The sequence below is a fragment of the Neomonachus schauinslandi genome, chromosome X (assembly GCF_002201575.2).
Source record: "Neomonachus schauinslandi chromosome X, ASM220157v2, whole genome shotgun sequence".
In the NCBI taxonomy this organism is placed as follows: Eukaryota; Metazoa; Chordata; class Mammalia; order Carnivora; family Phocidae; genus Neomonachus; species Neomonachus schauinslandi.
In genome coordinates, this window is record NC_058419.1 from 9,148,319 (window position 1) to 9,159,518 (window position 11,200).

Below are 11,200 nucleotides of genomic sequence, written 5' to 3' on the forward strand. Positions count from 1 at the left end.
TTTGATGTCCATTAGCATGGTAAATGGTTTTCCACCCCCTCACTTTCAATCTGGGGGTGTCTTTGGTTCTAAAATGAGTCCCTTGCAGACAGCATATCCATGGGTCTTGTTTTTTAATCCAATCTGATAGCCTGTGTCTTTTGATTGGGGCATTTAGCCCATTTACATTCAGGGTAAGTATTGAAAGATAGGAATTTAGTGCCATTGTATTGCCTGTAAGATGACTGTTACTGTATATTGTCTGTGTTCCTTTCTGGTCTATGTTGCTTTTAGGCTCTCTCTTTGCATAGAGGACCCCTTTCAATATTTCTTGTAGGGCTGGTTTCATGTTTGCAGATTCCTTTAGTTTTTGTTTGTCCTGGAAGCTTTTTATCTCTCCTTCAATTTTCAATGACAGCCTAGCTGGATATAGTGTTCTTGGCTGCATATTTTTCTCATTTAGTGCTCTGAATATATCCTGCCAGTCCTTTCTGGCCTGCCAGGTCTCTGTGGATAGGTCTGTTGCCAGTCTAATGTTTCCACCATTGTAGGTTACAGATCTCTTCTTGCGAGCTGCCTTCAGGATTTTCTCTTTGTCTCTGAGACTCGTAAGTTTTACTATTAGATGTTGGGGTGTTGACCTATTTTTATTGATTTTGAGAGGGGTTCTCTGCGCTTCCTGGATTTGATGCCTGTTTCCTTCCCCAAATCAGGGAAGTTCTCTGCTGTAATTTGCTCCATTATACCTTCTGCCCCTCTCTCTCTTTCTTCTTCTTCTGGGATCCCAATTATTCTAATGTTGTTTCATCTTATGGTATCTCTTATCTCTCGAATTCTGCCCTCATGATCCAGTAGTTGTTTATCTCTCTTTTTCTCAGCTTCTTTATTTTCCATCATTTGGTCTTCTATATCACTGATTCTCTCTTCTGCCTCATTTATTCTAGCAGTTAGTGCCCCCATATTTGATTGCACCTCATTAATAGCCTTTTTGATTTCTACTTGGTTAGATTTTAGTTCTTTTACTTCTCCAGAAAGGGTTTCTCTAATAACTTCCATATTTTTTTCAAGCCCAGCTAGTATCTTTAAAGTGATGATTCTGAACTCTAGATCTGACATTGTACTAATGTCCGTATTGAGTAGGTCCCTGGCAGTCGGTACTACCTCTTGTTCTTTTTGTTGAGGTGATTTTTTCCGTCATGTCATTTTGTGCAGAGGAGAATAGATTAATGAGAGAACAAAATGTTAGCAGGTAACAATGTCCCCAGAAAATATACTCTAAACAAATCAGAAAAGATCTGAAGCAGTGGGAAAAGAGAGGGAAAGAGAGAAAAAAGAAAAAGAAAAAAAAAGAAAAAGATAAAGATAAAAACAAACAAAAAGAGAACAAAACAAAACAAAAACAGAATGTGATCAAATATGATCAGGCTGGTATACAGATCAGTGCCACACACTAGATTTTCGGTGTATTTTGGTCTTTTAGAAGAAAGTGCCTCCCAAAATTTTAAATAAAGAAAAACTTATATATGTACAAAAATAAGGGTTGATATGATGAAGGGATGGAATATGACTGTAAAGATGGAAAGTATAAAAAAAATTTATAAAAGGAATTGATATGTTGTTTGAAAAAAGAAAGAGGATTTTAAAAAAAAAAAAAAAAAAGGGAGAGTATGTGATCAGGCAGGGGAGTAGGAAAAAACCATACACTAGAGATTTAGAGTATATTTTGATCTGTTAGAAGAAACTATCTCAAAATTTTAAAGAGAGAACAACTTATATATGTATGCCAAAAATATGGGTAACTACTATGAAGGGATAGAATATGACTCTAAAATTGAAAAATAAAAATGTTTTTTAAAAAGGGATTGATGTTGGTTGAAAAAGTGAAAAAGAAAAATTAAAAAAATAAAAGTTAAAAAAAATAATTAACTTTGAAAGACTAAAGAATCATGGTAAAAAAGCCATGAATTCTATGTGCAGTATTCCCCTAGCGCTGGAGTTCTGCCGTTCTCATTGATCGGTAAACTTGGTCTTGGCTGGCTGTTCTCGCTGATCTTCTGGGGGAGGGGCCTGTTGCCGTGGTTCCCAAATGTCTTTGCCGGAGGTGGAATTGCCCCACCCTTGCCCGGTCTGGGCTAAGTAATCTGCTCGGGTTTGTGCTCGGGAGCTTTTGTTCCCTGCAAGCTTTCCGTACTGCTTTGGAGGCGGAGAGTGAAAATGGCTGCCTCCCAGTCTCCGCCCGGGAGGAGCCGAGAACTCGGGGCCCGGCTTCTCAGTGCGCCCCCACAGAAAAGCAATCAGTTGCTCCTGTCTCCCTGGTCTCCGGCCGCACTCCATGCTCACCCGGCCTGTGACTGAGCGTTTCTATCTCTGGCACCCGACCCCGTGTGGAGTCTCCAAACCCAGCAGATCCTTGCGGTGTGCTCCCACGCCGCTCCTCCCGGGGAAGAAGGTGAATCTCCCCAGATCTGCTGCTTGTTGGGTCCCTGCTGGAGGATCAGTGGCCCGACTGTGCCGCGGATCACGGTTTATGGCAACCCCGAGCTCAGAGCCCGCGCCTCGGCTCCGTCTCTGCATCTGGCTTCCCTGCTCTGATACCTGGGAGCTCTGCCGCACTCAGGCACCCCTGGTCTTTCTGTAACCTCGAGGGTCCTGAGACCACACTGTCCCATGAGGGTTCCACCCCCCACTTAGCCACCAGAGTGACGTCCCTCAGCGGAGCAGACTTCTAAAAGTTCCGATTTTGTGCTCCGCGGCTCTATCACTTGCCAGAAGTGGCCTATGGAGGCCCCTCCCCTGCCGTCTATCCTCCCGAATATTGCCTCGGATTCACTTCTCCGCACGTCCTACCTTCCAGAAAGTGGTCGCTTTTCTATTCAGAGAGTTGTTGCTATTCTTTTCTTCGATCTCCTATTGAGTTTGTAGGTGTTCAGAATAGTTTGATCCCTATCCAGATGAATTCCTGAGAGGAGACGAAATCCAGGTCTCCTACTCCTCCGCCATCTTGCTCCACCCCCCTGTGCAAGGTTTTTTGTCTTGGTTTTCATAACTTCTAAACCTTAATTTTAGGTGAAATTCAGAATAATTTGTGATGTTTTAAAAATAAGCTGTATTGATTACTTTCGGAGAAAGTGGTATCTACATGGGTTCAAGTGATTCCATCCTGGAATGGAATTCTAAAAGTCCTTTTAAGTCTCTCAATAATATGTTTTAGATTTATAAAGATATTAAATATCTTTTTTTTTTTTTAAAGATTTTATTTATTTATTTGAGAGAGAGAATGAGAGACAGAGAGCACGAGAGGGAAGAGGGCAGAGGGAGAAGCAGACCCCCCGCCGAGCAGGGAGCCCGATGCGGGACTCGATCCCGGGACTCCGGGATCATGACCTGAGCTGAAGGCAGTCGCTTAACCAACTGAGCCACCCAGGCGCCCCAAGATATTAAATATCTTATTTATGTTAATTTTATCATTGTATAATTTTATTGCAATTTTGAATAAGATGTATTTCTGTTTTCTCATTCATAAGGAAGTTACTGATTCTATGTATTGAGTTTATAATCCATCTTCTGTTGCTCATACTTGTGGTATTTTGTTGTTGCCTTGTGTATTTTCTAGTTAGGTAATATTATCACCATAAAAATTATTATTGTGTCACCAATATTTCAGGAGTTAAATCAGTTACTCTTCTCATAGCTTGAGTAAGTCACTCAGACTAGTATTAAATAACAATTATGTTAGTGGACATCATTTCTTTTGTTTCAATGGATGTAATTTGGCTTCCAAATTAAGATAAATATCCTTTATCTTTGAAAGACAGCATTGCGCCATGGTTGAGAGTATGGCCTTTGGGGTGATTCTGCACTTACTAGTTGTCTGACTTCCATAGGTTACTCAGCCTTCTGAATCTGTCTTCATTTGTAACAGAGGTGTTTCTAGTGCCTATCTTAGAGAATGACTGTGAGGGTTAAATTAGATAATGTAGTGTTTTCTACAGTGACTGACATACAGTAAGGGCTCAGTAGTAGCAGTAGCAGGTGCAGATGCTGAATAAAATGTCTTTTAGGATTCTCCTGAGGAGCTTAAACCTTTTTTCTCCTTATTTATATTATAGATGATAAAATATAATTTAACATATTACTATAACATATTAATAGAATTCATGACATTAAGTCATGTATTGATGGAATAAAAATGTATTCATCAGGAATAGCATCTTTTAATACAAAAATGGATTTGATTTGCTGATATTGTATTAAAAATGTCTTTAAATCTGTACATGTATGATTAGTCTGTACATCTTCTCTTTCTACAAGATCATAGCATTAGCTTAACTAGATTTATAAAATATGGGGCACCTGGGTGGCTCAGTCAGTTAAGCATCTGCCTTCGGCTCAGGTCATGATCCCAGGGGATCAAGCCCTGCATCAGGCTCCTTGCTCAGTGGGAGCAAGAGCCCCTCCCCCTGCTTGTGCACTTGCACGCTCGCTCCCTCTCAGATAAATAAAATGTTTTAAAAAATTTTTGAAAACCAGGTTTGTAAAATATGAATTTTATTTCTTTTTGTAGGTGATGGAACTGTTTATATAGCATATTAATTATCAGTATCTTGAATTTTGAAAGATATTTTCTGTAAAACAATATGAGCATAGTGCTATATTTGAGGCAGTACTTTCACTCTTTCCATATTCTCCATTATCATTGTCTTACTCAAGTTCTCTTCCTTTAGATAATCTGTATCTTACATAGAAAATCATCCTTTCAATTGAAAATTAGTAATTAATAGCATATAATTGTTGGTAGTATTTTTTATAATTTACAAATATCTATCTTCTTTATTGTGCATTTATTTCCTTTCTAATTAAAATTCAGTTTGTTGGGGCGCCTCAGTGTCTCAGTCATTAAGCATCTGTCTTCGACTCAGGTCATGATCCCAGGGTCTTAGGATCGAGCCCCACATTGGGCTTCCTGCTCAGCGGGAAGTCTGCTTCTCCCTCTCCCACTCCCCCTGCTGTGCTCTTTCTCTCTCTCTCCCTCTCTCTCTGTCAAATAAATAAATAAAATCTTTAAAAAATAAATAAAATTCAGTTTGTGTTCACCTTCTGTTATTGATGACAATTGCAAGAATACTTTTAAATTTTTTGTGATTTTCTTATGTATTTTACAAAAGGGAGGAAATTATATTGTTCTATTATTTTGTAAGCTGCTTTTTTTCCATTTAATTTCTTCAGATGTCACTAACTTTTATATTCTGATTTTTCCTATCAGTAGTTTTGTGATTTTCATAGTAACAGGTTTATTGGGATACCTACTATACAATTCACTTATTTAAAGAGTACAATTGAATAGGTTTAGTATATCCACAGAGTTATGTAACCGTTAATATAAATTTTAGAACATTTTCATCACCCCCTAATAAAACCCCACACCCATTTTTTTTTCATTTTTTTGTTATTATGTACGTTAATCACCATACATTACATCATTAGTTTTTGATGTGTTCCATGATTAATTGTTTGCGTATAACACCCAGTGCTCCATGCAGAACGTGCCCTCTTTAATACCCATCACCAGGCTAACCCAGCCCCCCAGCCCCCTCCCCTCTAGAACCCTCAGTTTGTTTCTCAGAGTCCATAGTCTTTCATGGTTCATCTCCCCCTCAGATATCCCCCCCTTCATTCTTCCCCTCCTGCTATCTTCTTCTTCTTCTTCTTTTTTTTTTTTTTAACATATATTATTTCAGAGGTACAGGTCTGTAATTCAAGTCTTACACACCCATTATTTTTAATGCTCTCTTGGCATTCATTGTGAGGACATACTATGGTATTTCAATATCCTTAATTATTGGACAGTTAGATTGTTTATACATTATGATATTATAAATAATATTCTGATGGACATCCTTGTAGCCAAAGTTTATGTTAAAAATCCCTGAGCATAAATGCAAAAACCACCAGATATATATACCAAAAGCTTAAAAAACTGTATAATGGGGTTGGGAGGGATGGGTTGGCTGGCTGATAGACATTGGGGAGAGTATGTGCTATGGTGAGCGCTGTGAATTGTGTAAGACTGTTGAATCACAGACCTGTACCTTTGAAACAAGTAATACATTATATGTTTAAAAAAAAGAAGAAGATAGTAGGAAGCGTAAAATGAAGGGGGGGAAGTTGGAGGGGGAGACAAACCATGAGAGACTAAGGACTCTGAGAAACAAAGTGAGGGTTCTAGAAGGGAGGGGGTGGGGGGATGGGTTAGCCTGGTGATGGGTATTAAAGAGGGCATGTACTGCATGGAGCACTGGGTGTTATACGCAAACAATGAATCATGGAACACTACATCCAAAAACTAATGATGTATGGTGACTAGCATAGCATAATAAAATTAAAAAAAAAAACCTAATTTTTAAGGGGAAAACAGGTTTCTTCCAAATTGTCCACCACTGGGTATTGCCATTAAGAAAGCAATTCCAATGTAATGCTTGACAAATGATAGTATGTTTCCGTATTATTTTGTTTTCCTTCGGATGTTACAAGGTGGGATATATTTTCATGTTTATTGACTGTTTTGGTTTATTTTCTGCTTTATAAGTATGTTAAAACAATTTTTCTTTTTTTCTCCTTTTCACTTTTTGATAGTAACTTTGTTTCTTTTTCAATTTCTGTAGGTCTTGTTTAAATTGCTTGTCTGCCTTCGTTTTGCAATTAAGGTGATACTAGGTTTCCCTTTCTCAAATGTGATTTAATGACAGTGGCTTTGCGTTTTAAGTTCTTTAAGAATGATCATATTCTTAAGTTATAGAGAACTTGTTTTTCATCAGAAGTGGTAATTGAATTTTATAGGTTCATTGAAAAGTTAAGAAAACAACATCCTTAGTTTTTTTTCTTAGTAATATGTCTCATTTCATACTAATGACGATGTCAGATTGGGCTCTAAATTTGCACTTAAGTGATTGACAAAATTGAACAATGAATATAGAAAATGATGTATTTCACAGCTTCATATTTGCTTGACTTATAAAAGCTCAAAAGCAATATATGGATTCCTCAGAAAGTTTAACAAGGAATTACCTTATGAATCAGCAATTTCACTCCTAGATCTATACCCAAATGTAATGAAAGCAGATATTCAAACAAATACTGTAATGAATGTTTGTAGGAGCACTATTCATAGTAACCAAAAGGTGAAAACAACCTAAATATCCAGCTGATAAAGGGATTTAAAAAAGTGTGTACACACACACACTCATCTGTGCATGCCCACGCACACACGGGAGAAGGGGAAAATATTATATAGCCATAAAAAAAAAAATAAAGTACTGATGCACGGTGCAGCCCAGATGAATCTTGAAAAAATAGTGATGAAGAAACTAGGCACAAGAGATCACATATTGTATGATTTTATTTATAGAAATGGCCAGAGTGGCAAAACCATAGAGACTGAAAATTGATTGATTGTTGTCAGGAGCTGAGGGGCATGACGGCTTACTAGGTATAGTTTCTTTGGGATGATGAAGAATTGTTAGAACTATAATATAGGTGGTGTTTGCACAGCATTGTGAATATAGTAAATGCCCCTGAACTGTATACCTTGAAATGACTGATTTTATGTTATGTGACTTTTACCTTAATGAGAAACAAGAAATATGACTGTAGGAAGAACATCAGTGTGTTTGAAGATATAGTTCAAATGAACTCCTATGGGGTTAACTGATGTTGTATCTCTTTACCTTGTCTTCTAAATTCATGGTTTTGCTTAATCTCATAAGAATCATAAGAATTGATTTAAGAACTCATGAATATAAAATTATTTCAGGAGAAACAAAGTACATAGGTTTTTGTTTCAGGAGCCACTCCCATGTAGAAAATAAATGTTGATTTCTGGCTTCAGTGTGAAGCCTGAAATTATGAAAAGACCCTTCTGTCTCTCAGAATCACATACTGTTTTTTAATTACATATACCACTGTCATAAGAAGTGATATAATCTATTGACCCTAGAATTTGAATTGTTGGATCTATTTTATAAATAAATATAGTATTATTGCCTAAAACTGTTAGAAGTGTGAAAAGGGCATTAAATATTATAAAGAAAATGCCCATCAGCCAGTGTCCCTCTGCAGTAGAAAAACTTGATAGATGGGAATATGAAAGAGTACATTTAAAGTTAGTCTTTGGTGTCCCTGACCTCATGTTGAAGTAGTTGCAAGCTTGTTTAAGGAAGGATTTGGTAGATAGTTTTGCTGAAGTAGAAGGGTCTGTGTTTTCATCAGGAATTCATTCATCCTTTTCCCTTAAGATTTTTTTTTTTAAGATTTTATTTATTTGTCAGAAAGAGAGAGAGAGCACAAGCAGGGGGAGCTGCTGGCAGAGGGAGAAGGAGAATCAGGCTCCCTGCTGAGCAAGGAGCCCGATGTGGGGCTCGATCCCAGGACCCCAGGATCATGACCTGAGCTGAAGGCAGACGCTTAACCAACTGAGCCACCCAGGCGCCCTAAATAAATAAAATCTTAAAAAAAGTAAAAAAATAAAAAAATAAAATTTTGATTATTTTTAAAGAGTTATTTATTTAGAGAGAGAGAGAGAGAGAGAAAGAGAGTAAGAGAGCATGAATGGGGAGAGAGGCAGCAGGAGAGAATCTTAAAGCACACTCCCCACCAAGTGGCAAGCCCAATGCAGGGCTTGATCCCTGAGCCAAAACCAAGAGTCAGACGCTCAACTGACTGAACCACCCAGGTGCCTGTATTTTGATTATTATTTTTTAAAAAGATTTTACTTATTTATCTGACAGAGAGAGAGAACATAAGTAGGGGGAGTAGCACGCAGAGGCAGAAGCACGCTCCCTGCTGAGCAGGGAGCCCAGTGTGGGGCTCGATCCCAGGACCCCGGGATCATGACCTGAGCCAAAGGCAGATGCTTAATGACTGAGCCACCCAGGCACCCCCCGCATTTTGATTATTAATAGACTTTATTTTTGGGGTGGCTGGGTGGCTCAGTTAAGTGTCCCACTCTTGATTTCAGCTCAGGTCATAATGTCATGGTCATAAGATGGAGCCCTCTGTGGGGCTCTGTGCTAGATGTGAAGCCTGCTTGGGATTCTCTCTCCCTTTCTCTCTGCCCTTGCTTGTGTGTACATGTTCTCTCTCTCTCAAATAAATGAATTTTTTTAAAAATAGACTTTATTTTTTAGCAGTTTTAGGCTTACAGAAAATCTAAGTAGAAAGTGCAGAGTTGGGGCACCTGGGTGGCTCAGGTGGTTAAGCGTCTGCCTTCGGCTCAGGCCACGATCCCAGGGTCCTGGCATCGAGCCCACATCTGGCTCCTGGCTCAGGAGGGAGCCTGCTTCTCCCTCTCCTTCTGCCTCTCCCCCTGCTCATGCTCTCTCTCTCTCTCTCTGTATCTCTGTGTCTCAAATGAATAAATAAAGCCCTTGGGAAGAAAAAAAAAAGTGCAGAGTTCCCATATACCCTGTCATCAACACTCAGTGTCCCCCGTTATTAACATCCTGCGTTGGTGTGATACATTTGTTATAGCTGGTGAGCTAATATTGATATGTTATTATTGCCTAAGTCTATAATTTACATGAGGGTTCACTTTTGGTGTTGTACAATATATGGGTTTTGAGAAATATGTTGTGACAAATATCCACCACTGTGGTATCATACAAAATAATTTTACTGCCCTAAAAATCCTTTATGGTCTACCTATTATTCATCCTTGCATTCCCCTGCTGAACCCTTAGCAACCATTGATGTCTTTACTGTGTCCACAGTTTTGCCTTTCCTAGAATGCCATATAGTTGAATCCTGCAGTATGAAGCCTTTTCAGTCTGGTTTCTTTGATTAGCAATATGCTTTTAAGGTTGCTCCATTTCTTTTCACGGCTTGATAGCTCATTTCTTTTTATCACTAAGTAATACTCCATTTTATGGATGGACCACAGTTTTTTTTTTTTTTTTTTTATCCATTTATCTATTGGAGGATATTCTGGTTGCTTCCAAGTTTTTGCAATTATAAACAAAGCAGCTATAAACAATTGCTCACATGTTTTTTTGTGGAGGAAGGTTTTCTGTGCATTTGTGTAAATGCCAAGGAAGGTGATTGCTGGATCTTATGGTAAGGGTGTGTTTAGTTTTCTGAGAAACTATGAAACCATCTTCCGAATTGGTGTGCCATTTTGCATTCTCAACATTAATGGGAGTTTTTATTGTCTACATCCTATCTTTTTAATACATTTTATAAAAGTACATTAGTTGAAGAATATAAAGTTTTCCCATTAGAGAAAATCAAAAGTTATCTCTAATCCTATTGACAAACTATTTTCTTCTAGTATCTTGAGTATATTTTCATTTACACAATAATACATCTTCATTTTGCTTTCCATTTTTTTTCATTTACAAATAAATTATAAAGATGTCATATTGCATAGTCTTCAGAACAAAACTTCAGCGATTGCTTAATGCTACATTGTGTGGGTTTGCCGTAATGTAACCGTTTTCCTATTGTTTGGAATTGAAGTGGTTTCTAGTTATCTCTTATAAATAATGCTGATATCAGTGTATTTGTGCATGTTGTAGTATTCTGTCTTAAAAGCCTGTACATTTTGGATATCGTTAAGTATTTACCACTTTTTAGGTTTTGGAAGCAGAAAATAAATTTTGAAGATTTTATTTATTTTTATTTATTTGTCAGAGAGAGAGAGGGCGAGCGAGCGCATGCATAAGCAGAGGGAGCAGCAGAGGCTGAGGGGGAAGCAGGCTCCCTGCTGAGCAAGCAGCCTGATGTGGGACTCAATCCCAGCACCCTAGGATCATGACCTGAGCTGAAGGCAGCCACTTAGCCAACTGAGCCACCCAGGCATCCCAGAAAATAAATTTTCAATTAGTATTTAGTAAGTAAGAAAAGAACAAAAATGCTAATGACAGGACACCCGTGTGTAGTACCTACAATGTATGAGCCAAGCAGTGTTCTGAGCATTTTATTGATAATAACTTAGTTAATGCTCACAACAATCTGAAGAGGTTTGGAGTGTTAGTAGCCCCATTGTGCAGCTAAAGGAATTGAGTGTAAATAACTTGCTCAAGGCCTCACACTTAACAAGCCGTGGGATTGAGTATTACAATCCATTCATCTTGGCTCTAAATAATGTTCTTAACAGCTTCCCTCCACTATTGAAAGAAATTTTGACTTGCATAATTTAAGGTGGGATATGATCTTTTGAGGGTCTTAT